Consider the following 27,611-nt stretch of genomic DNA (forward strand, 5'->3'; position numbering starts at 1 on the left):
GTTTAATAGGTATATTTGCAGCTCACCTACATATTTTTGTAACAGCTCAGTACAGAGATAATACAAAATTTACCTCTGAATTTTTGTCCTGAGGAACATTTCCCAAGCCCTTCCCCATGTAACTTGATCAACAAGGACAGGGCATTCAGAGATAAGGGCAGCTAGTTAGTTACTCAAAATGATGGTGGCTCTCATTTAGCTCTGGACATTGCTGGAGTTTTTTCCCAGTCTTTCTCGCACCTCAGTGTTGATAAAGATATTGGCTTTTTCTGGAGGCATCGCACGGCTCAAGTCTGTTCCCCCCAGTTTTAATTCCACTGTACATCTACAAGTAGTTTAAGCCACACACATTAATTAGTTATGTTATGATAAGGGCTTTTATGTGTTTATCAATCTGGAAGAAGCTGTGATGTTGACTGGACAGGCATGTAGAGTCCATCTCAGCCTCTCCAGCAGTTATGAGTGGTGATCAGTTTTCCCCTTCCATCCTCCCAGTATATTCACTTGAGATTTTAAATTATTTGGCAGCAACATGCAGCCATTATTAGTCTCCCAGGTTTTAACTCAGATCACCTGCAAGTCAGTGCAGCATAGCAAGCTTGCCCTGCCTGCTGCAGTCCTGCTGGAAGACCCCGGTCAGCTGCTGGCCTCCACGTCCATGGCCTTTGTAGCCAGGAGTTGAGAACAGACCAAACCACTGCCATCATACAGCTTCCATCTGCACATTATGGTAAGCATCATGGCTCCCATCTCTTTTATCCGACACTGTAGAGGTTAGACACAAGCTAAATTGTGTTTAATTTTCACTCAGGGAAACAGATGTGATGGGAATGTTTGGACCAGCCAATAATTCATGTAGACAAAGTCATTTGATGCTTGTGTCAATAAACATACCAATAACTCAGTTAAATTTGGTATTGTTTGTGAGGCAATTTCACCAGGAAAACATCAGTGTACTCCTGAGGACTGACATCACAACTGAAAATAATTGTGAAAAGTTTCATCTATTAGCTCATTGAGTCCTGCAACAGCAGGTGATTTTCATAGCTTTTTCCATGACAGGAAAAAGTAAATATTGTTTTTCCAGTGCCCCTTTACTATTTTATTTTCATGCAATGAAATCTGAATCAAATTTCTCTAATGTACTTAGTAACTCCTGACTCCCTTTCCTAATCTGAAACATTTTTGTCTTCAAAGAATTATTTAAAACATTTTGCATAAGACACATTATACAACAATGTGGCTTAGTATGGATATGTTCACATGGAATATCACAAAAATAAACCATTAAAATGCTCATTGGCAGGTTTATGTTTCACACTTATAACCCCCCCCCCCCCTTAAATAAGGTACTGTAAAAAATACATGTTTCTACAAGGATTCCTTACTTTTATCTTGGTTGTTTTGTCTTTCGTTCCACATATTCAGCAATCTATCTTGTACCCCATGCTTAGTCTTCTATTTTGGCTTATTTATCTGCTGTTCAACTATATGCCCTTAAACAAATTTATATAGCATAGAAAATTAACAGGTTTTCAGGCACACAAACACTTCTTATGACTGAAGAAAAGCAGTCTGTCCAAAGATTTACTTTTTTTCCCAGTTCTGCTTAGTTATCTGGCAGTAGGTATTACCTCCCTCTCTAAACTTTGCATTACTTACCTCTTTAAACCATGACAGCTATAAAACTAAAATCTGTCTTCATTAGAATATCCAAAATGGTACTATTTCAGATAACATTGTATCCTTGAGAAAAAAAAAAAAAAAGAAAAAAACCACAACAAAAATATTTAAACAATTTAAAAATTAAATTAGTTATCACCTAACAACTAGACAGCTGAATTTAATACTGCATAGTCTTCTGTACAACCATATTTTGTTTTTTAAGAAGAGTCTTAACTGATTTTTTTCAGGATAAAATTAAAATTAGTCATCTCATTGAAACTTTGTCTTCAACCTTTGCTAAATTGCCGTTGATTTTTGAACATTGTGTTATAGCTTTTTATACAATTTCAGTACTCTTGTCCTTGAGATCACGTTACTCTTCCTGTACAATATGCTTCTCTATGCTCACTGACTGTGCTGTCAGCACTTTCAAAACTTGGAAGGTGAAAACCTTCTCCATACAACTGTGTCATCTGCAACATGACCAAATTTGAGACTATAGCTTGAGACAAATCTTATGAGTCCAGAATGTTTTCCAAAAAGTGTACTAAGTTTATATTCTCAGATGATCTGGTATCCTTATCACAGCTAGGCCTCTTGTAGGGGAATTGTCTAAGATACAAAGAAATGTCAGTCAGTACAAAGGATTGTGGAATTATAAACTTCTAGTTGTTCTTTCTTTACCAAAAAATGCAGTATGATATGCTTTGTAACTACTTTGTTTTCTTCCATTTTACCTAAGTACCAATGTCCCATTCAAGCCAATAACTTCCAACATGTGTTTACATTAATTAGATGTTTCGGGTATGTATTTCTAAAACACAGAAACTCATATAGAAGATCCAGTGTAAGGCCCATTTCCTATTGAAACCTGTCAGGGAGTCACGAAACAAGAAGTTCTACCAGGATGGAAGTGTAGACCAGTTTATTTTACAGATTACCAGTAGTCTAATAGTCCAAGAAAATGAAACAATGCTCTATTTAACAGGCAGCTACAATCAAAATATCTCACAATTAAGAAAGGAACAGAACAAATTTTAGGATAAATTACTTGTCTGAGTCTCTCTAGGGATTTAAAGGGAGTTTGTCTGCTAGGGTTAGAATTCTTCACACATCAGAAATCATGGTGTAGTCAGAGAATTACCTGAAGATAAATCCTGCAGGGTGGGCCTGAACCCAGAAGGCGATGAATGTTTCTGTAGGGAACCTCCTGAAATTGCCTCTCCAAGTGATGTGTAACAGGTATCCAGGGGCTGGAACTGGCACCTTTTCAGAAACAGGAGTCACTTGCATAAGGCAGAGATTTTCTGACATAAATGTAATGAGTAGGTGAAAAAATTATTTCTTCTTTTTTTTCTTTTTTTTTACATAAAGCTTAATAAACACTAGCAACTGCGTTGTCTGTCTGGGATGTTATGAATACTGGTAATTTCTACTTGGCTTAACCTGTTTTGATTTCAGCATGGTCTAAGACATCTGAATAACAAGAAAATAATTCATACCTACAGGAAAAACTGAATCTATAAACTGGGAAATGGGGCAGGTTTTCATGCACTTTAGTCTCCGAGTATCTTTGAGAAGATTCAGATGGCACCAGAGTGGGTCCTCTGCTTAGCTGCATGACTGAGTAGTAATAAAGAAGTAACGAGTGTAAGAAGTCAGGAGAGAATTCCAGTAAAATTAGAAACATTGAAATTTCTCTGGCCTGCAGGAAATTGTTGGTGTGATACAAGAACATTAAGGATCACAGGGAGCATATCACAGGCTTGTTCACGGTGTTTTTCACTTGTTTTCCTACTGTGAAGGCTGTATATTTCAACTTCCACTGGGCCATTTGCAAAACATTTGTCACAGCATGCTCTGCACTTGATATCCAAAGGAATTATGTATGCTGTGTATAGCATCATACTTCTATAATCATGATATTTTGGATACTTTTCATTTCTCTTCTCAGCATTTATATTTGCCAGCTTGCTCCCCCATATTGTAATGACTTTTTTCCTCAATTTTTAATGTTAGCACACGTATCCATTTTTTTGTTCTGTTACAGCTCTCACTGGCTATGTCTATGGTTTGGCTGTAGATTAAATCCAGACTCTGATGGAATAAGAACACTCCCCCTACGTGATGCAGAGTGCTGATAAACTTACACTTGAGCCAGCGAAGCAAGTTTATAGTACTTCAAAAATGTTGATGAGATGATTTTGTGCCAGCAAACTTTATGCTAAGTCAGGACTGTCTGACCATGCCAGATCTCCCACAGCTAGTGAACCTCCTACAGATAGGCTGTGAGCCTTTTCACAGCCCCCTCTTGCTTTGTTTCTGCCTACTTGCCCACAGCCATTGTCCTTGGAAGCAGCCTTGCATCTTTTATATGCAGGCACAGGACCCTTTATTTCTTTTAGTCTTTGGTTTCCATCTATAGTCATGGCCCTGGCTGGAGATCTGCCAGCCATGGCGGATCTGTGTTGGCCCACTGCCTCAGACTTTGCCACTGCCACAGGACTGAATGTTAGCTACAACCCCATGGTTGTAACACAGAGACAGGGACAGGATTTAAGCCAGATTAAGGCCATGTGTGCCTCATTTACACTAACCCAAATCTCACCACTATGTTGATCCCAATCCAGAATGAAGGTGAGTAGATCTAAAACAGCTACTAGAGCTCTAGAGGGAATCTCTTCTGCCAGCACATGCAAAGAGCCTGTGTGCTGTGCTATGGCTGTGCATTGTTTACTTTGCCTCCTGCAGGACCACAGCATTCCACCGAGTCCTGCTCTCCTGTTCAGCAGTTCACACTCTCCTTTACGTGGAGTTGGCCTGAGCCAGCTGAACTTCTTCCACTGGTTTGGAAAATATCATTGGCCAGGGACTGGTCCAGAACCACACTTGAGGCCATCGTTTTTTTCCTGTAGAGGAGGGAAAACTTTAGCCATCCAAACCTCCTGTGTTCTGGGCCATGAGAGAGGCCCTGGCTTTGTTTTGTTTATTGGTATAAGATTAAACAATGATGTGTGCTTGATTAAGCCGAAGGCTCTGAAGAAGGGCTAATATGGACTGAGGACAATAATGGCTGTGTGGATGATGAGAAGACATTCTGCAGCTATGAAAAGCTTGGCAACTACAATGTAGTCAGATGCAGAGGTCTGAGATTTCAAGCCTCCTGTGTGTTGCCCTCTTTGAGGAAACCAGAGAGCATCTGAGGACAAAGTCTGGATAATTTTTTAAGGCCTTTGAGACCTCTTTCTTTTTCCTATCATTTTCTAAGCATACAGCCAGCTCCTAGGCATTTTGCCAATAGAACAGTCTAGTGTTGCTGGTGATTCTGTCCCTGCTCTTCTGTCCGTGACTGGGAACTGGCCTTATGCTACCTAAACCCTTCCAATCTCAGAAAAAGTTTTCCTACTCCATGACCTAGTGTCCATCACGTTTGGAGATCTCAGAAAAAGTTTTCCTACTCCATGACCTAGTGTCCATCACGTTTGGAGGCTTTGACTAATTACTATGTTTGCTTCACCCTGGGAAAATGTGAATCACAGTCCCATACCTGTTTCTTTCCACAAAATTCCTCACTGGCTTATTTTACTGGAGTTGCCTAGGAAAACATATTGCATTCAAATTGTAGCTACACGCATACATGAAGAGCAAGAATGATGACTATTCCTGCTCATCAGGAGTACCTGGAGAATAGAAAAGAGATTGGACTAGTATCACTTCTGCCCATCATCATCATGACTTACTATTCTCATTGCAGCTAATGTGTCAGCAGTTATAGAGCTATACTTCAGGCTGAGATAGGCAGTGAGTATACCCAGATGTTTCCTGGGATAATAGGCTTCTCCATGGAGTACATTCTTTTCTTCACAATGTTTTCAGTACTTTTGGAGCACTGTATGCTATATAGGAAGGTTGCATGCTGTTGAAAAAATATTTGCATACCCCTGCAATCACATGGGTGATTACCATAATGAAGCAAGGAGGATTGTCTGCCAGAGGTAACATCTGCACCTGATGGTCCCCACAATTCATCATGGGTCTGTTGAAGCCTTTGTCCTCCATGTACTGGACTCAGTCATGGAAGAGCCTGGAGAGAGCGTGCAGCAGTTACTAGCTCGTCCCTCCTCTCTTCTCACTGGGACACTAGCCAGACACAGGATCACACTGACAGAACCTATCACTACCAGGGCTGATGCAGACAGAGAATATGTCAGCTGGGATCCATGACAGCCTAGGGCAAAGGTTGCTCATTTAGCTGGGGTATCTACAATGACCATTTCTATTTTCTGTTTGAACAGTTTGGGCATCTGTAGTCAAAGTCAGCTGCCTGGGCACATGAGCCTGATCTTTGGCCAAGTGGATGGGTAATTATGATATTAAAAGTATGGGAGCCATGAAGAGAGTACTCAGGCAAACATGGTTTGGCTCAGAGGAGATGTACTGCTCTGCTATTGTCCTGGGCCAGAGCCAAATAACAGCTGCAGCTGTATTCAGCTATACTCGCATACTAGCTCTGAACAGGACAAAAGACAGAAGACAGCAGAGGTAGGCTATGAGAGACCTAGCACAACCTGTGGGAAGATCTTGACTGGTACCTGGTTTTTACTGAAACACCTCACACACTCTAAATACTGAGTCACCTACTTCCTGAACACAGTTTGCCCAGTCCATGCCTAATACACTTTTCTAAGCAAGCAGTCCACTTAACTTCCATTAGCTTCCAGATACCAAAACCCAGTAGAAAAAAACAGCTTGCCTACTAGGATCAAGTCTGGTTCTGTGATCCTGGGAACTAAATATAGTCTAAATTTTTCACAGTTTCTGTTACATGTTTTTTCTAGCATCTGTTTTCCAAAATCCTTTGTTTTAAAATTTGTCTGCTGTTTCCCTTGAGAAACCCTAAAGGGAGTTGTTGTTATTTATTATTATTTCTATAGTTAACATCTCATAGCCTTCTCAGGGTTGGGATAGAAAAGCCCATTCATTTGGGATTAAAAAGATGGTAATAAGAACTGTACTGGTAGAATCTGCAGGACAAAGGGGACTATGAGAAAAAAAAAAAAGGAAAATGAAGTTGTATCGTGTCTCATTATTGAGAGACAGCTGTGGGGCTGTTTCTATGTCATGAAACTGAGCTGCTTCATGAAAGCATGTAGATACGTGAAAAAAAGTCTTGCTATGATAAGGCTGAAGGGGTGTGTAAAGACGCAAAGCCGATACTGTATCTTACATACAATTTGGGTTTCTGATGGGATGAGTTTTTGAAGGGATTTTTCCTCAGAGCCAAACCACAGAAGGCCTAGCTGGTTCATCTCAAAAGTCCACTCAGAATGCATTGGTGTGTACGCAGGATGGATGATCATCATATATCCAATGGAAAGTGCACTGAAAGGATCTAAAGTCTACAAGACCAGGACTGAGGCATGTGTTCAGCACCCAAAATTCCAACTGCTTTACCAATTGCCCAGGGAGGTTACTAAGATGTTACTTTAGTCATGCATGGAGAGGTGTAACTGTGGCCTGGTTCAGCAAGACCCTCAAGTAAGATCATCCCCAGAAATGGTGGCTGTTTTTGCAAAGAAAAGCTGGGTTACCCCAAAGAACTGCCCACAGTTACTACATTGTACTGAGATTCACATCTCACAGCTCATAAAATGGGCAAGTGGATGCACTACACGTTGTGATTCTCAGACATATAATCCTGCTCTCTTATTGGTACAGAATCACTGCCATGTGAGCTCACTAATTGATATGTGCATTGCTGGGTCACATCTGTGTTCCAAAACATACTGTGATACATGCAAACCACTTGCTTTCAGAAAATACACAATAGCCTCTTGGAGTGAAATTCTACTATGTGACCCCACTCATACCATGACACATTTTTAAACAAGAGAAAAAAATAATTACAGGCTTTTGATTTTCAGGATCTATCTGCAAGAATGTAAACTCTATTCGCACTTTTTGTTTCTGTGCTGCTTTTTCAGTCTTGTCTTCTTTGCTTTTACCCTCTTCTTTAATACAGATAGGACAATGCTCTTCCAGTGCAAGTCACCCTTCACTGCTGCTAGTTCTGGCTTCCAGAACATCTACCTTAGTCAACCTTACCCTGTCACAGAGCTTTGGCAGCTAACAAAATGTTAACACGTTGGCAGTGATTAAAAGCAGAGGGCTTTTTCACCCCTCAAGCTGCAAGATGTTTTTCCTGCTCACAACAGACAGCCCCAAACAGACTCTGCAAACCCAAAACTGCAGCCAAACCACAAATCTGACAAACTGCAATCAAACAAGCCATTACTCAACAGATAAGCAAACAAATGATTTTTCCTCCCAGGGAACAAGGACTTATTCCTTCCACACTAGCAGTCACACAAGAAGCTTGGTCTTTCGTATACTCTGCAATCTGACTTTGCTGAGAAAGAGGAAATGTGGGTTAAGAAAGCCCTGAAGTTATGTGCATTTTTTTCTGCCCCATCCTGATGAGGGCTTAATTACTCCCTGAAAGAAAAATAGCTTCAGTAGATATCTTCTCTGCTCACAAATGTCCTGAGCAGTAAGAAGTTGAAAACTGTGACCTTTTGCTGAATATTTTTTACAATTTATATCTCAATATCTGCTTTCAGCTTCTATCAGCTATTGAACCAGATGGGCCCAGTGTCATTGCTGGTGTTTATGAATCCTGGCAAGGCATGTAGAGTCCCTCCCCATCCCATGTACTTTCTAGCTATAGGATAAAGACTCCCATGAAGCAGGTGATGTGGGTTAAAACCAATTTAGGGAGAATAGCCAAGTTTCCTGGCAGTAAGTGAATGTTATAACACGGACTATATGAAAACAGTCAGCTACAACTGCACTCCTCCTTTGACCTTGATCCTCCACTCATTACTTAAGCAAAGGATCTCAATAGCAGGAATGTCTATGAATCATATACGTAGTGAAATCTCTCACTGTTGCAAAGCTAAAATGTCTAAATCTTAGCACGGGATTTTGTGTGATGTTTCCTGTTGGTTGGCCTAGGTTATTTATTATCTGTGCAGAATGTTGGCACACCTCTCTTTCCATATGCTCCATTGACAGTCTATATCTAATTCATGTCTTATGATGTCCCAAGAGATGGCAGGAGCCTAAAACCTGTAAATGGCAGTGCCAGGGAACATGAACATTGCAGCTCGTGCTGTGGTGTGTTACAGATTATCAGACACATGATAGCTGTGTCAGTGGGGTGTCCCACACAGGCTAATTTGCCCAACTTTTCAGCAGCTGGATCGCTTGTGGCAGCCAAACTGCAATGTGCGGTACAGATGTGTCCTGATCATAAGGCTGCACTGTTCTGTGAATTTAGCCCAAAAGCCTGGAATTTCCATCAAACTGAAATATCTGTTGGCAATATCTGTGATAGTCAAGTCACATTTCATATCTTTAAATATGAAAGTATACACATATTATCCTAGAATTAATCTAGTAAATTTAATGTTGCTAACTCAAAATTGAATAATCCAGATTATTCTGGAATCCAAGCTTTTAATATCTCCTTCTGCTTTATCACTTTTTTTGTTTTAGATGAAACCAGCCATCAGTTGGCACACAGGCATGGCCATGGTCAAACCTGTCTAATACCAATTGAACCAAAAGAGCCCTCTCTTCCTGAAGTCAAAAAGTAAAAAGCAGATTTTGGCATAGTTTCTATGCCATTAATATCAGAAGGATGTTGGATAAGATGTTATCCATGGAACAAAAAGAACACAAACAAAGATTTGTATTTCAAATTCACGTTAAAATTCATTATAATTTGTTTATATAAGACATCTGCAACTGAAAACTGACCTTTGCATCCCAGGATTAAAAAAAAGACTAATGGATGCTGACAACTGAACTGAATGCCATCAGATGCGATACAGAGAAGATCTGTAGTTTGGAGGGTTTAATAACACATATTTGGAGAACTTAAAAATATCTTTCTTATAGATGTCAATTCAAATTTTATTAAACAGACACCTTAGTTAGTGAAACAAGATATATAAAACACCAAAGATATCACAAAGTGTCTTACATTTTGATATCTGGAACTAAGACAAGATTTCTTTTTATCATTGTATCAATTAAAATGCTAAAAGTATTCTCTGTAATTCTAAGTATTTGATTAAAACAGAACACTACTGCAGATATTTTGGGGTTCATTAGCAGAATTTCCAAGAGTTTACATGGTCTTCTTGCCTCAAAAACCTCAAAAACTACTTGTTATAATTTATTTTTTAACCAAGAAACTATATCTGTTGTTTCTTTCTATACAATTCCTTAAATAAGTTTCAGTTGTAGGAATAATTAATAAATAAATAGAAATTAAATTTTTCATGGACTACATGAAACTACATATCCAGTAATAGCTATTCATTATTTAGGACTCCTGAAAAAATTCCCTATTTAATCTTCTGTCAAAAGTGATTGCCTCCTGTTAAAATAATATTTTTTTTTCTCTACAACATTGCCATTGCTGCTTCCTGTATTTCTTTCCATATTTCTTAAAATAGGCTTTTAGTATGACTGCTTCTTTCTTACTGAAAGTGTTACACAGTCATAGTTCTCAGATAAAGGGACTACAGTCTGGAAAGAAAGGCAAGAAATCCAAGCTTAGAGAAGACATCTAAAGTAGTTTTACTCTGAATACATACAGCCACTGGTTAAAATATTGGGACAGCAGTTAATCAAACTGAGACCAAGAACAAATCTTGACTCTCCTTGGGTCTTAATCATGCTTTGTGAATGAGCATGTCGACCTGTACAACAATTCAGTGCTGACAGGTGCAACAATGCAAACAGGAGAAAAATCACTTGCAGGGCATGTTACTGTATTAAAGTTAATTCAGGAGATGAACTTAGGAATTCAGGAGCTACCTCCATCAGGAGCTACTTCTCTGTGGAAGTGAAGTTATACAGACAGCTGAGATGGTAAAATCTTAAAGAGGTCATGTTGGAGAATGGTAAAGAAAAGTTATTCTAACTTTCAGAAGTTGGCTGGTTTGCCTTGCCAGGGAGGTGTGCCATACAGCTCATACACTCACATCAACATATTGCAGAAGTGCACAATTCTGAGAAGGACTGGCTACGAAAAACTTCTGTGAAGGGAGACTGAAAACTTTGGAATTGTTTAGAAAAGAGGTAGATAATATGAGACATTACAAAAATATGAAATAGAATTTTTTGTAATATAGTCTTAGCCTCATAACACAAAGCAAAATACGTCTCTGGAAAATGTAAGCTTTTTATCAAAACTTAAAACTCACATAGCTATTGGCTGAGAAAAAAGAAAAATTGGGGGTTGTCAACAAAGGTTTTGATGTGGGACCTTTGGCAAAAGGTCAGGTTTTCCATGGAAAACAGACACTTGCAGTATGTAAATATTTCTTGTAAAATTCAATTTTTCGCTAAAGCCAAATTCGATAGACTATATTTGATCATCCCTGATTTGGTTACAAAAAGTCCAAAGAGGATGTGATTCAGCTATTTGACACAACTGTTAGTCAAGCAAGGTTAGCAATTTCATACAAAGTCTGAAGTATTTCACCAGGACTCAGGAAGAATTCTGCTGCCAGCATTTTGTCTACAACATGCCTCCTTTTTTAGTCTGATTCCTTTGAATTGCAGCTAATTCAGTTCTCCTGACATGGAAGGAACATCTTCAAGAACTCAATGTTCTTTTAGCAATTATTGAGTGAAAATTTTCAATCAATTCTGATTTTACAAATTACTTAATGTCTTATCCAGACAAATTACTTTTTGTTCTGTCTTTTGTCAAAAAGAGAGCTGCAGGAGGTCTCCTGGTTTTGGGGGGTTTTTTTTAAGGAGGAAAAAAAGGTTGCAATTTCTAAACTTCAACACAGAAAATGAAGGTATGCTGCCATATCCATGGTTGCTTCTAGTTTAAAAGTTGTAAAAATGCCTACAGCAAAGTATGGGTGCTGCCCTCATTTTTATGTACACAAATCAAGTGATAATGAATTTGCCTTTAATGTGATTTGTAATGCTAAGTTTGCAGTCAGCCAAAGCAGCAATCTGTTCCTCTGCAAGTTAAAGCATGCCAGTTTTCACATGGTCCTTTTTTTTCTTAAATGTGAAAATCCATATTTAGATAATAAAATACATACTTTGCACTACAGCCACTGCATAATCTTTTTCACCAAGAAACAAATACTCCATCATTTTTTGCAGAATCTTGGCAGGCTGGGGGTGTCTGCTACTAGTGTTTCCTTGCTTTCTTGGGCATTGTGAAAAAGATCTTATAGATCAGCTTTGAGTCCAGATGTTTCTTTTCCCTGATGTGTTAACATACTGGGCCAGATTCTCATCTCACATCTGCTGAGTGTAAATCTGGAATATTTCTACAGAAGTCGAAGAAGGAACTGAGTATAATTTTTGTATAGAAATGTGCCAAGAATCCAGATGAAATTTTTAATATCAACTTAAACTTAAATACTTATTTAAATGTCTTTACTATACATGGCTGAGAAAACCAGATTATATCAGACTTACCCCACTTTTTAGAGTAGTTTAGTATGTGACGGGGCAACATTTCAGTGGAAAACAGGGGACCACTCTGTGTGGAAGGTGAGAGAGGAAGAAGGAAAGGGGGAAAAGATCTGGTCAATTTCATGAATGCTTCTCTTATTCTTCATTATTGCTATCTTCAAAAAAGTGTGCAGGTTTGCATCTCATGGTTAGGCACAGTTTTACTGTCTTAATAATACTTCTGTTTGAACTGGAGTGAAAGAAAGTAAATGCCTGCCTTCTCTTCCTTTTAGCATCCTGAATAATTTTGATAGCAAAAACATAGAAATATAGGTAGTTTTTAGGAAAATTCAGATGGGCTGGGCCAGAATATTTGTTAATCAAGGCTAAAAAATACATACAAGTCAGTTTTCCCAGCATTCAGATAAAAATTCTGCTGTCAGGATTTTCTCATCAAAAGTGCCTTCTTTTTTTGACAAACTTTTCTCTTAGTCCTATCTAATTATATCCATATACCTTCCCTTTAGATTAATGAGCTAGTGCAGAAGAAAATAAATCTATAATTTATTTCACTCTCATGTTTCTGTGCAGTTGACACCCAGATGAGGTCTGCTTCATGACACTACTACAGATGCATTTGGATGAGCAACAGTTTTTGAAATTTGCTTTTTAAGCCTGATATATCCTAGGATTCAGCAAATGGCCCTGTTGTAGAACTGAATTTTAATTTTTCATTTTACAAAGCTCTAGTGAAAATGACCGTGCAGTGTCTGAAAAAAATAGTTTGTAAATGTTTAAGCCAGCTTTAGCAACATAAATATAAAAGCATCTGTCTTTTGAACTGCTGTCCAATCAATTTGAAATACCTGGCCGTTTCTGTCTATGGATTCCATAGTTTTGTTACTCCTTGTCACTTTTGATTTCATTTAGGAATTGGTGTTGATACCTGTAGGGTACAGCCCCTACCTATAGTTACAGCCTACAGGGCAAATCCAGCCTGCAGGGGTTAAACACGTGGCCACTCCTCCACCCGCGTGTTGTTCGGCAGTAGTGACTGCCAGAGTGGAGCCTGACAAGCCAGTTCCCAGGCAGCCAAGTTGGATCTGCACAACCCAGGTCAAAGAGAGCCAGGAGAGCGAGGACAAGCTCTACCCTGGCTTCAGGTCGTCACCCTCCCCAAGTTCCCACCCAAAAGCTTCTCTCTTCTTGTTCCATCAGAGACTTATGCTTGTGATTCTGGGTTCTGGATCACAAGTGAAGCTCTAGGTTTTAACAGAGTTTAGGAGCTGTTTAGTATTTCCTGTTGCCTAGCCTTAAGATTTGCTGTTCTTTGCAGGCTGAGTGCCCTAAGCAGATGTTATGAATCTTATACTTAAATCCCCCAAGGCATAATGCTAGTTCTACAGACTCACGCAATCCATACCCCACCTTCACCCCTGCACACTGCCTTGGAGCGTTGCAATACTTCAGCTCATGGAAATTAAATGTAAAGGAACAAGAGGAGCAAGCTAACAGAGAGTTGAAGATGATAAAAATTAATTCATCTAACTCCTAGTTCTGAAGTGTGTCAATTGCACCAACACCAGCATAATTTTCTCCCCCTCCCTGAGACTGTCAGTGTTTTTATTCCGTTTTATTCTGTGAAATGCCCGGAAAAGGACAATCTCAAAAAATACAGTAAGGGATTCTGTAATTTTTTTTTCCCTCAGAGATAATGTTTCTTATCATGTCTGTGGCCTATCTTTTTTACCACAACTGTAATGCACAAGTACTAAAGGAAGATATGGTATAATTGAGACGGTGGTTTATTACTGTGCAATGACATATGCAGTGGCATACAAGTAAATAAAATTTGGAAATAATAACACTTTTATCTTTATTGCAAGCTTTATCATCCACTTCCATGCTCAAAGAACAATCTGGGTTTCAATTGTGATTTGATTATGGATCACACTAGTCAGGGATATTGACAGGTTTGCTGTATTTGATGCAACATGACAGGATTAACAGACATAACAGGCAGATACTGTCTTGACAAACTCATGCAAAACTTCATAATCAGAAGATCAAATATATATATGTGTTTTTTAAAATATGTTTACCTCTGTGGAGCTCTGATTGCTCCACAGTGAAGTAAAACTGTCCATGTAGAGATAAACAAAGTAGACAAACCAAAAAATTCCCTGAAGTGGAAGTAGGCTGAAAAAAATTTAGCGGGAAATATTATACAAGAGGCTTGTATGTATCTTCTTTTTCCTTGATGTCCACTTATGGGCAGAATGCTGGCCTACATGGAGCTTTAATGAGAACCACTATGGCCATTCTTGGATTCTTAAGCAGTTTTGAGGTCTAGTGAAGTGAAAATGCAATTCTGCCACCAGTAGATAAGAGATTATCTTCGGTGCTAGTTTTCAAATAAAGAGATTGTCTGCAGGCTTACAGACCACATTGGTTGCATGCTTGGTTTTGAAAGCACAAGATATAATTCAATTTACAAAAAAATAAAGATGGAAATGGGATAAAGCAGTAGTGCTTAAGAAACTGCAAACTCTATTTATAAAATCAAGTAAAAATCACACTTTTATATTTTATATAACATATATTTATATTATTATTTATCAATAATAAATCAAAACATAATAATATTATAACATTATTTATATTATATAAATTGCATTTTAGGATATATAGCACTATTTTTATGTGAGTTAAAACAGTGTTTTCATCAAAAGTTCCACAAAAACCCTTACTGAATTTTCTATCTTTAATTCTTTTAGTCACAGCTCTATTGCTCTATGTTTTTAATTAAGGAAGTCATATGTTTTACATTACTTGGCTTGTAAGAATAATAGTTGATTCCATATTCTCATTAAGCTCTAAAAGATTATCTAACTAGTTTACTTTCAGGGTTATTTCATTCTATGTCCCTATAAAGAAGAAGAGCTGTTTATCTATTTCTCTTCTAAAAGGTTTCTTTTTCCCATAGAAGGAAAACAAGAAGACATTTCAAGCTGGATATTTAAGATAGTTCTAATTATCTCTGCTTGTCACAGCGAAAAACATTACTGTTAAAATGTAATAATGTCCTAAACTATAAATGATCCCTACCAAATATGAAGTAATGCTTTGCTTTCTAAAACAAACAAATTATAACTGTGGAGATTGCTTTAAAATTATTCCGTCTCTCCTGCAGCCATAATCTTTGCTAGTGTAGTTTGGCACAGGTTCACGAAATTAAAGGGAGCTTCGCACATTCACTTCAACTGATGATTTGCTCCTATCTGCACACAGAAAAAAGGTCACTTTTAATTTGGAAAAAAATCCTGATATAATGCTGAAAGTTTGAGTTGCTCCTTTAACATCTGGAAGTTGACTGCCCTCATATGGACAGCAATTTGATCCCGCAATGGCTGTGATATGTGATAAGACATGTCGGACTATTGGCAAACTTCCCTCAAGTTGGCAGTTATTAAAAATGATTTAGTTAATCTGTTGTTCTTGGATATTACAAATACCAAACTTTTGCTACTCATTGATGAACTTCACCAGTTTGGACAGCAAAGGAGCATGGCTAGTTGAGTTGGGCTGAAGACAAGTTGCCTCTAGGAGGAATGCAAAAAAGACCTTGCTGGTCGTATTTCTCTGGTTTGTGATGTAAGTGGAGTGCCCAAGTGTGTTCTCAGAGTCAGTGACTGGCATGTTATGAGGGTGTTGTATTGTGCCAGTGACCTTCAATGTGGACATCTATGACAGATCTAAAAAAATTCTTCATGGTGGAGATTTCTCTAATAAACCTACTTTGAATAAAATGGTTATGAAAGATGATATACGAGTAAAGAGACTCAGCTAAAACCCCAAGGCCATCTAACATGGCAGTTTATATACTTAGAGCCAAACTCTCCTACCCCTAACCTCCCCTACCAAGCTCTCCTACCCTAGGGTGTTGGAGAATGGTTAGAGGATCAGGGACATGGATCATTGATAAAACCAGATCAATAAAAGAACTGTACAAGCAAAGGCCTGCAAGCAAAGGCCTGCATGAGAAAAAGCCTCCATGAGAAAATGCCTGTGTGAGAAACAGGCCTGAGAACCAAAAGGGAGTTTTAAGGAGGTACAGTCCTGTGCTGATAAAATGTACTGACCATGAGAAGGGAGGAAGATCTTTGATCTCTCAAATCAAAACATAAATAATAGAAGCTTGCCAAATGTAGTCTTTTATCTAACCCAATTATGTAGAAGTAAGAATGCGCTTTCATAAGTTTAAACTAATTAAAGAACTGATAAGCATGTACTTTCACACTAGATAAGTGCCTCTGTATTGCTAATAAACGAAGCTTGCTTTATCAATCACATTGATTGTCTGCATGTCTTCCCCCCCCGAAAGTCAGCACTAGGGTGGTTGCATCGAAATTTCCCCCAGAAGGGTGTCTGGCTGGTCTTAGAGGTCAAAGTCAAGGTTTTCTGAGAGGGTGTTACCAGGCCCAGGGCAAGTCCAGACAGTTGCTAACTGCCAACAACTAAACAGCATAAGCTACCCCAATGGCCTCTGCCATTGGCCACCTTTGTTTCACTAATGGAGAAGTTTCTTGTGCAGCTAACACAAAAGAGGAACTTTGAAGAGGAACTTTAAAATTTGTAGAGTTTTCTATTATTATAATCTTGGCTGCTAGGATAGGAAGTTCCAAGGTTACAGCTCATACTGACTAGCCCCCAGCAGCATGTGGCCCCATGGCCAATGATACCAAGTCTATCCACTCTGTCTCCAAAACCTTTGCAGGGCCCATCTCTGCATCCAATATTTTCAGTATTACAGTGTCCCTTGGCAGCATATCCCATAGTATTATATGGATTCCTGCAGAATTGAGAACCTCAGCATATGATTTGCTAACAGTTGCAGATTAATGAGGAAAATTGTGTTATAGGAATGTAGGTAGACATGGATTTCAGAGTCTCAAAGAAAAAAGTTACATAAGACATATAAAATCAATTATTTTTTTCCATCAACAGAAAATTTCACAAATGTTTGGCTAAAGGGTTCTGCAAGGGCTGATTTAAATTTATATGCAGCATGAGAAACAAGGATAACCTTTCATCTTTTTGATTTTTCTTGCTGAATAAACTCTGTTTAAACATTCTTTTGTGCCTCATGCAACTATTAAAGCAAAGAAGCAGCATTTATCTCTTTGTGAAAACCAGGGGAATAATATTCAGGAATACTTTTGAAAGATTAGAACTTTACCAGAATTTCAATAAAATCAACCAGCTTCTCTTCAATTAAACCTTTTGTATGTAATTGATAAAACAAGTGTTCCTCTAATGGGAAGTCACAGTTTTTGAAATGGAGTTTGGCTAATCAGATTTCTAATAAAAACATGAACTTGATCATTATGCTCAGGAATTTTAATGTCTTAGAATAAATTAGCATTTGTGGATCCTAGCAATGAGAACTTCATGTCATTCTGAAAACCAATCTTGTAGATTTTTGTTTCTTCCAAGACTACTGGTGTTTTTAAAAAGGCATCTCTTATAGTACAAAATCTCAACTATTCTAGAGGCTTCTTCACTTCAAAAAATGAAATTTCAGAGGGAGGAAAATACATAGAGAAATAGTCAACAACAAGGAAAATCTTACTGAAAATACTGAAACAAAACTACTGCCAGAATGGAATTTTAGTACAAGAATAAAAAAAATGCCTAGTGGCCTCAGTGACCTTTAAATAAAACTCTATGGAGCCTAAATGTGTCTCCAAATGATGAGGACAGGTACCTCCATTCAAAATGAAAACCTTCAGTGCTCTGGCCTGGCTGATACCAATCTCTGAGACTCATAGGTTTTAATAGTAATGTCATATGGTTTGGATACAGTCAGCCCAAAATGAGTAGGATTCACCCAGATGCTGAATAGGTTGGCTGATGTGATTTTTAGTCTGTTCTGATCATTGATGAAATTCATGATGCATGGTAAAATTATTAATAACTGGGAAAAGGGTAGTGTTGGTCCTGCCTTAAGACAAACCAGAGAGTGAACATGGGGTGAATGTGTCTGTCAGTTTTGCCTCTGTTCCCGAAGAGATTATAGAACAAGCACCTAGCATCAACATGGATGACAAAGTGGTTAGGACCAGTCAGTGTCAATTCATGAGGCGTCATGTTTGATCAGCTTGACAGCCCTCTGTGATGATATGACCTTATCTGAAAACAGATGGAGAGCATCAATTTATGGTACGTACATGGATGTATCATAACTATAAGATGGCCTTTGACACCACCTTCCATATCATTCTCATCTGGAAGTTGAGTTGTATTAAATTTTCTTGTTTTGTTTCTTTTCTTCTTTTTCTCTGTTTTGTGAGTTCTTTTACTCAGAGTTCGGATTGAAACTCAGGAGACACAGAGTTTATCTTCGGACTCAGATGTTTATTATTTCTTGCCTACAGTATAGCTGCACAGAATGTGCCTCTAAGTTAACAAGGTGAAAATAGCCCCCGAGTGCTAACTTCCAAGGTCTTTTGAAGTCCAAATTATCCAATTATGGAATGCCAACTAATTTATTTTTACTTATACTCCAGTAAATAATCATTCATGTTCCACACTGTGGTTTTTTTTGAACCAGTACCAGATCACCCAGACTTGTGAAGAAGGAGGAAAGAAGAACTAACTATACCGAAAAATCCTCCATCTTGTTACATATATATATTACTATATTCCATAAACCTAAATTTTCTACATCTCTACATATTCTACCCAGTGATACAACAAACTTCTCTTCAATTACACAGCAACAATCTATTACATAATCTGGGAAGCCTTTCCCAGGGCCTCAGGTCAAATGCAGTGTGCTTTTGAAGATCATTGCCTGTCAGCACTGAAAGACTGAAATTCTATGAACTCAGGGTTCCAACAGAGTTGTTAAGGGCTGGATGGATACAGTGTTGGAGATGTTGAAAACTGGCTGAAACTATGGGGTTCAGAAGACAACAATCTTGACATCCACATTGTGGCTGGTCAGGAGTGCTGTATCCCAGAAGTCAGTGCCTGTGCTGATGTTGTTCAGTATCTTCATCTGTGGGATGAGGAGTCAAAGTGCACCCTCAGCAATGTTGTGGACTTTGCAATAAGGGCACAAAATGATATGCCAATCAACACAGCTTCAATTTAGGCTGTACTGAGAACTTGAGGACTGGGACAACAGAAAATACATGAAGTTCAAGACAGACAAATACAAGGTTTTCATACTGACCTGTAAATGCGGGCTGATGTTCTGTCCCAGCTTTCAGCTACCCCTGTCCCCGGAGAGGTGCCTCTGTCAGGGCTGAGGCTGTCCCCATGTTCCCAAGCTACCCCGCTTCTGCCTGGGGGTCGGACAGTCCCAGGCTGCCAGACCCTGCTCCTGCAGTCCCCAGCCCCCCTGCTGCCCCCTGGCCCATGCTGCAGCCTGACTGGTTTGCACCCAAGATGGGGTAAGCCCACACAGCAGTCCAGGGATGCAAATCATGGAGAAGCAGCTGGAAACTCACCGTGCCTGAGCTGCTGCTATGTAACCTGCCTGCACGTGACACTGGAGCTGGTTTCTCTACTACTGCTATGTTTGCCACAGAACTTCTAATATTGCTCCTCCCAAATTTATATAGCAAAACTGAGTGAAATGAATGAGAAACTTAGTGCATTTGTTAAAAAAAGATTTCAGAAAAAATTTCCAGGAGGCTACTATGGAAAGCCAAGTCATTATTATCACTTTGTCTGCATTTATTCATCTTTTTTTGTCATAACTCGATTTTCATGGACATGACTTCCCTTTCATGTTTTATAACCTCTCATGCATTTTTTTCTGATGATGCCCCAAAGTCTGTTTTTAAGGTTATATACAGCCTTGCCTGTCTATATCTGAATCTATTATTTAGTAAATTATTAGGGTCTCTGTAAGGTTATAATGAGCTCTAAAATTCCCAACTCTCATATTCTTCATATATATGTATATAGCTATCCTCTTCTATATATATTTATATTTATATATCTATTTATATGTATAAAGATCTGCTGGAATCACCATGCTGGTGAGTGAAACAAAATCATCTTCTACCTGACAGATCTGTGTGCCAAGGCAGTCACTCAGCCACAGACAAAAGGTGATGGGCAGAACTTTCCCATGTGCTGCTGTCAAAAAAGAACACTTTTTTTTACATACTGTGGAAAGCAATTGAGAAGTCCCAGCCCAGTGCCCAGTGCAACAGGCCCAGTCCTGGCAGCAGCAGCTTGTCTCTAGGCTGCCAGCAGAGCAAGGCGAGCACAGATTAGGTTTGGTACGTGAGGTGCAGCAGACTCAGCGTGGACGTGGTGCTGACTTGCACAGCGTGGCCACAGTCAGGGTGGGCCACCTGACAGACCCCGGTGACAGGAACACCGAGCGCAGACTGCATTACCAAATGGGCAGGAAGAGACTGATATTCTGCTTTTATTACTTTAAGATGATGTGTTTGCCTACCTGCAAGAGGTGAAAGACTCTTGCTTTCTAACATGTATTGGTGTCACAGGCTGTTGGGGGTTTCTTCCATGATTGATGAGTAGCAGATGTTATTAAATGGAAACACTACAAGACAAGCTAGAAAATCCTTAGAATGCCCCTTTTCTAATTTCACTTTCATTTCAGTGACTGGTTCTTGAAAGCTAACCACAGCATATGCAGAGGCTTTGCTGTTCTGGGACATGATGAGAAGAAAGTGATGTTGAAAGGAACAATTAAATCATTCTGAAAGTCATTTACTTCCACAAAATTATGGGAAGATTTTCATTTTTGGCAACTGACACAAAGAATTCTGTTACTTTTATGTATTTTATCTCAGGATTAACCCTTCTCTAATTTTTCACATGCTGTAAGAGATCTTTACATAGAAATAAGGAGAGGGGCAAGCCTGCCTGCGACTGTGAAACAAATACTTCTTAGTATTTGGAGAAGGGATTGCCAGAGTCAGGACAATTTAAACTTTTATCATTCTGCTTATTAAAGACTGCAGACTAGCTGGATTATTAATTGCCAGGTGCTACTCATCTCTAGTCTTGGTTCTCCTGTTATCAAATCTGAGAGCAGGAGATACTTGCAGCTTACAAACCTAAAATAGCTCAAAAGTGTTGGTAAAGATATACTTGCTCTGAAGGTACATAAAGTGCTCTTTGTCAATTTTACTCCACAGTGTTAACTGACATACTGCATGTGGTGCTTGACAGTCCTGTTAAAACTTAGTTTAAAAGTAACTAAAAGACTGAGAATTTGGCTGTGTATTATATGGGCCACTTCAGCTTTCACAACATAAAAAGAGGAGGCTTCCAGAGGTGCCAGATCAGACCTCTTCATGACAGAGGCAAAGCTGATAAATGCATTGTTCCCAGTTTAATTTAATATTACTTTACTCTCTTTACTGGTGACAGGCCTGGAATGCTGAGGGCTGGAAGAACAAATAAGTTTGGACCAGAGCTGTGGAAATAAAGATGTTCACGAGGTATAATTTGAGCTGCCAATCAGTCCAGTAGGAATGGAAATAACTGTAAAGAAGTCTGAATTATTGCATGTTTTCTGTACTGGTCTTGAGGGAATTGTTGGGAACTGTTCCTTTATACTCATTTTGTGTTCTGCCATTGTCTTTAGTGTAAGTAAGTGTAGGCACTTTGGATCTATTTTTATCTTTCACAGTAATGGCTAAATACAGATTTTGTACTGGAATATTGAAATCTTGATTTCATTGACACCAAGGGAGAAATTTCATTAATCATGGTGGGGCCATGACTTTGCCCAGCTCTTTCGGATCTCTTGCTGATCTCTTCTGCCTTGTCCTGTGACAGGAAGCATGGAAATGGTTCAAAACTGCACCAGGGGAGTTCAGACTGGACATTAGGATGCATTTCTTTACCATGAGGGTGCTCAAACACTGGAGCAGGTTTCACAGAGAGGTAGCTGATGCCCCAAGCCTCTCAGTATTTAAGAGATATTTGGACAATGCCCTCAATGATATGCTTTAACGTCTGTCAGCCCTGAATTGTTCAGGCACTTGGACTAGATGATCACTGTAAGTCACTTCTGAGTGAAATAGCCTATTCTATAATACAGGAAATATCCAACAAGTTCCCCTGTGGATCACATCTATTTGGATTGTTCATTTTACAGCATTTTGTTTGCTCTCAGTCTTTACTGACCCTCAGATATATAGCTAAATGTTTCACAGACTGGGAATGGATGAACTGGGACTTCATCATGGGCATATGATTTATTATTAAGAGCAACAGTACACTATCATGAGCAGCAAGCTTACTCAAAACCACATTTCGGGTAAATTATTCTGTCTTATAATCTTATAATCAGTTGAGCTATCTTATACTAAAGATGAAAGTCTGCACTAAGTTCTTATGTTGTTTGAGCTGCATTATTTCTGGTGATATGTATCAGATACTGCATGATGCTGCATTTCAGGCTACAGCCTGAAATGGTATTATGCAGCATTCCCAAATACGGGGAAAGCTGAATGTTATTTCAGCTGCCAGGCACATTTTTGGACAGTAAATTTTACAGCCAGTGTTTGTGCAAGAACAAATAGAAAACAGAAGACAACTACTTGTGGGCTTTGAAATGTTATCAATTTCAGAAAGAAGATGCGGATATTTCTGCTGTACCACAGTCTGCAGCACACACACACACACATTTTGAAATACCTGTACTATCTATGGTTGCTGAAAATAAAATACCTCCACATTCAAAATAAAATAAAGACAAGAGTATAAGGCAATATGAAAAGACCCCTATGTGAATAGCTTGGTAAAGAAATGACAGAAGGAGGTGGGAAGTAATCTCATTGTCTGCAAGAAGTGAAAGAGGGGGGAGTCAAAGACGGCGTGATTATTTTGTGTGGTCAAAGAGGTTACCCTTAGACTGAGTTCAGGGAGTATCTAGTAGCTATCTGGATATGTTTCCTAAAGCAAGGTCTGTTAAACTGGTAAATACTCCTGAGGAAAGATGGAGATGCCCCTTAATACTCAGGTCATTTAAAACTAGATTGCAAACTGCAGGGAACAATTTTAGACTGGCAGGGGAGAGTAACATGCAACCTAATACTCAACTTTTCATCTCTAGTTACTCTCACTCTGTGATTTCACATTTCATGGGACTCGAAACAAAATACCAGTCTCTCACGCTGAGGGCACTGGAGAGTTCTGTGTGGCTTTTTTGCCATTGTTCTGACAATGTTATTTCAGTAGAGGTGTACTGACTCTGTGACCAGATGTGAATTCAGGTTAAAACACCACAAAAATATTGTTAAAAGGTTGGCAAAAGGAAAAGACACATCACCTACACACCTCAGAGTCCTCTTTTATATATTAGCTGAAGTTTGGAGCATGGGATGGGGCTGGGGAATTCTCAGACTGATTATGCATTATAGCCCACTTCCTGTTTCCATTGAAGTCAAAGGCAAAACTCTCATTGATCCCACGGGAACACATGCTATACTTTCCCACTCCATAGCTCTAATATTTTAATGGATTTAAACATTTTTGCTTTAAAAAATATCACACTCATGCTGACAGTTTAGACACCAAATTTCTTGAAGCTTGATGTAATTTGAAATAAGCCAGATGTGAAAACCTCTACAAACAAGATTTATAATGGAAACAAAATTTTACCCTTAATGTTGACAACTCTTGTGATACCACTAATATCAATAAAAGGAAGAAAAGAGGGTTTTTTGTCGCTCTGTGGGGACAAAACCATACAGTTACTCCCATTTGAAAAACAACTCCCACTAGGACTTCAAAAAATACTGGTCACAACCTCTCATACATGAGGATTCATTATGTTCTCGTGGTTCTCTCTAAGCTATTTCTATGCAAAGTTGTGAGTTCAGAGGTCACACTGTACATCATGCACAGCATAATAGGGAGCTTTCAGAAGCACAGGTACAGTTTGAAGGGTTATGTCATGTCATATGATATGACTCTAATGGTGTGTAAGGAAAGCCATGTGCTCCCTATAAAGCAGCTTTACAAAGACCTAAGCCTTTTGTGTTTGCAAGTAACTCACACAAAGCACAAGTTTTCTTCCAAATTTCATTTCATTAAATTCCTGGACCAAGACAAGCCTCTCTCTGGACAAGAAGAGGTGGATACAGCTATTTCTTATTCTTAAGAAAGCCACTAGACAGACCAAAGTCAGTCTAGACTTGTCACCCTTGGGATAAGAGTCTCGTCCTGTGCTCCTCCTATTTAATGGGCCAAGTTAAAGTCTTTACCACTGGTATTCAAATGTTATTCTTTACTCTTCCATGGACTGTCCTAATAAAGTGCAGACCTTTTAGAGATTTTGAGCACGTTCCCACATCTCAGAAGTGGCCTTTCTTTCCTCGTCTTTCCTTGATTCAGAAGGTACCTGAGTAAAGGTAAATAACACCAAATATATGCAATGCTCTTGGGAGAAGCATGCTCATTGGATTATTCTTTTATATTTTACTTTCCCTTTCCTCCTGTGATGTCAATAGCCCTCTTGTTTCAGAAAATAGAGCTTTCTGTAATATCTGTGATAAAGATAACCTTCCTTGGCAACATTCCCCCCTTAGGGAGGTGGAGAGGGAGGTCCCTGGGATTCAGTGACAGGATGTATGGGAATGGTTCAAAACTGCATCAGAGGAGGTTCAGATTGGACTTTAGGAAGCATTTATTTATGAAGAGGGTGGCGAAACACTGGAACAGGCTTTCTAGAGGAATGGTCAATGTCCCAAGCCTGTCAGTGTTAATAAGGCATTTGAACAACACCCTTACTAATATCCTTTAGCTTTTGGTCAGTCTTGCATTGGTCAGGCTGTTGGACTAGATGATCATTGTAGTTCCCTTCCAACTGAAATAATCTACTCTATTCTAGCCCAGTTTATGCTGTTCTGCTCTGTTCAGTTCTGTTCTGATCTGTTGCACATAGCTGGTGGTTGCAGCAATAAGTATGCATAAGAACAAAGCAGTAATCATCAAGAGTTGGTGAAACTACATGGCACAGTTTGAAATCAAGACTTTATTTCTCTGGGCACAGCTTTGCCTGCAGAAATTAGGCTCTATCAATTAATTCTTTATGTGCATACTAATCAATAGTAATATGATTATGACATGAATATACACAAGATAAACACGTAGGCAAATAGCCGGAAACCGTCAGTCAGAGGCCACTCTAAAAACTCCATTGATAAGGAAAGAACATCTGACATTTTCAAAAATCTGAAGGACATAAGTAGCTCCCACAGCATTGTAATGACATTTCAACAATCAAGTCCTTCCATCTCCTAGAAAATGGCAGATAGCCATAGTAATAGAAGAGGAAAAAGACAATGATTAAAGCTGTACAAATGTTTTTGAAGAAGTGAAATTTTGTTGAAGCAAATGTCTTCCAGAAATGTATCTGTTTCAACAACTCTTTTGAACATACAAGTCTTTCTGACTATTCCAAGCAGCAAACGGGAGAAATATTAAGATTAATTCTCACATTGCATTAGTTCAGATGTTGGGATGCCAAAGAAAGAGCTTCAAACTCAGTCCCACTCAGAGAGTAAAATATCTATCCCAGATCACAAGAGAGAGAAAAAAATACATAGTGAAATCAAAAGAACCCTCAGATATAAAACTGTTTCTGGTTTTGACTGAAAAACTCATATTTCTCCACAATTATATTTTGAAAAATTTTCCAGAGGTTTGGGATTTTTTTCAAAATATAATCAATTTTTTAAACCTTGAAATTTACTGAAAAACTGTGTTTGTCCTCTAGGCATCTTTACACATATATATCTAATCTTTTTATTACTATGTTGATATCCGTGTTCCACTTTCTTTATCCAATGCAAACTTCTATTGTTTTAATTTTAGTATCCAAGTTTGATTCCAGTCTAGAAGAAGACTGGAGATGTGAAACAGTCATCATTGCAACTTTCAGCTAACTCCTACAAAGATATGGTAGGCAGGACTCCACGTTTAAAGGTACACAGAGAGTTGCAGGCCCTTAAATGGCCATTGTTTCCCATCATTATCTTCTCCCATGAAGGCATGTGTTGTTCACACAGACTGTCTCTGAAATGCTGAACTGATTTGATATGGCTGCATTGGCAGTGTTTGCTTGCAGGGATTCATTCATTGTCCCTGCAGTCAGCATAATACACTTTACTGTGGCAGCTCTAAGTGGCACAACTGGGTATCTGTCAATTCCTGGCCCAGGTTTGATTTAAAAAAACCTAGAGCAGAAGATTTTCTGATATGTTCCATTCTCCTTTCCTTTCTATCCTTCGGGTTGGTTTTTTGTATTTAAGTATTAAACACTTTAATGAGTGAATATAATGAGATCTTGTGCTTTCAAAACAGGCAGTTCTGCCAAGTGCATCTCAATCTGTTAAAAACGTACAGGACTGTTTTAAGGCGTTTTTTTAGCAGAAACCAGAAATTGATTCAGATACTACTAAATTAAATGAACACACTCCTGAGTAATACTATACTTCTCACATGCTCTTCTCTTTCCTCACTTTCTTCAGGCCTTTCTAAATCTTTGCAGAGAACTGTAATGAAAGCGGCATATTTCGGACATGCTGACACCATTGAATCAATCATGTTGCAAAGACCCTGAAGTATAGACCCAATGTCTGTTCTAAGAACACAAGATACATAGATGCCTCAATCTGTCACTACATCATAACTCAGAGACCATTACCTTTGGCTTTACCTTTTTGGAGATAATGTGCATCTCAGCATGGTCCGGATGGAGCAAATGGCGTAATTATAAACTCATGGATTTTGTCTCCATTGCACCACCAGGCATAGCCACTATATCCTTCCCTTCTACACACATCTGCAATGTGTCCCCTTTTAATAAAGTATTGCTGAGTATGAATCTATATACAACTCTCATATAATTTTTTAAGATCATTTATTGCTGATTTATTTTCTATGTTATTTTAAAAGGTAAACAATAAACAATCAACTCCATTTTCAAGTGGCACTGCAAACCAAGTAGGTTCCAAAAATCCTGAGAAAGGTAAGTGTACTAATTTACAACAGGAAGGAATAGCAGTTCTTATCAACTAATAAATAGAAATGGAATAAAATGATGTATGCTTCTGAGAGAAAAAAATAAAAAGGAGAATGGGTAAGAGATAATCAGCTATGAAGAAAAAGGATGCTTTTCCACATAAAATGATTATCAGATATTGAAATTCAACAGAATTATATGAATGTAGTGGTTTAGAACTAAATTTTAATAAAACATTTTATATTCTATATCAAAAAATCTAGCTCGACATATTTATCCTAGCCAATATGTATTATTAAAGATATAAATGTAGATTTAGAACTGGCTAAAGGAGAAAATAAAGGATTATAATACAGAAGTAATATCACACTGGAAGCGACAACATGCTAAGACGACTGGCAATTGGCCTTCTGGG

The 27,611-nt window shown here is 38.5% G+C and overlaps 1 long non-coding RNA gene across 1 annotated transcript; it reads left to right on the top strand.

Moving 5' to 3' along the window:
* Nucleotides 1-607: 607 nt before the first annotated feature.
* Nucleotides 608-27,023, top strand: LOC138105991 (uncharacterized). The gene is made up of 3 exons (XR_011148852.1): nt 608-730; nt 26,047-26,157; nt 26,703-27,023. It is a non-coding gene; the product is annotated as an uncharacterized lncRNA (long non-coding RNA).
* Nucleotides 27,024-27,611: the final 588 nt, after the last annotated feature.

Source organism: Aphelocoma coerulescens, chromosome 2, assembly GCF_041296385.1.
Source record: "Aphelocoma coerulescens isolate FSJ_1873_10779 chromosome 2, UR_Acoe_1.0, whole genome shotgun sequence".
In the NCBI taxonomy this organism is placed as follows: domain Eukaryota; kingdom Metazoa; phylum Chordata; class Aves; order Passeriformes; family Corvidae; genus Aphelocoma; species Aphelocoma coerulescens.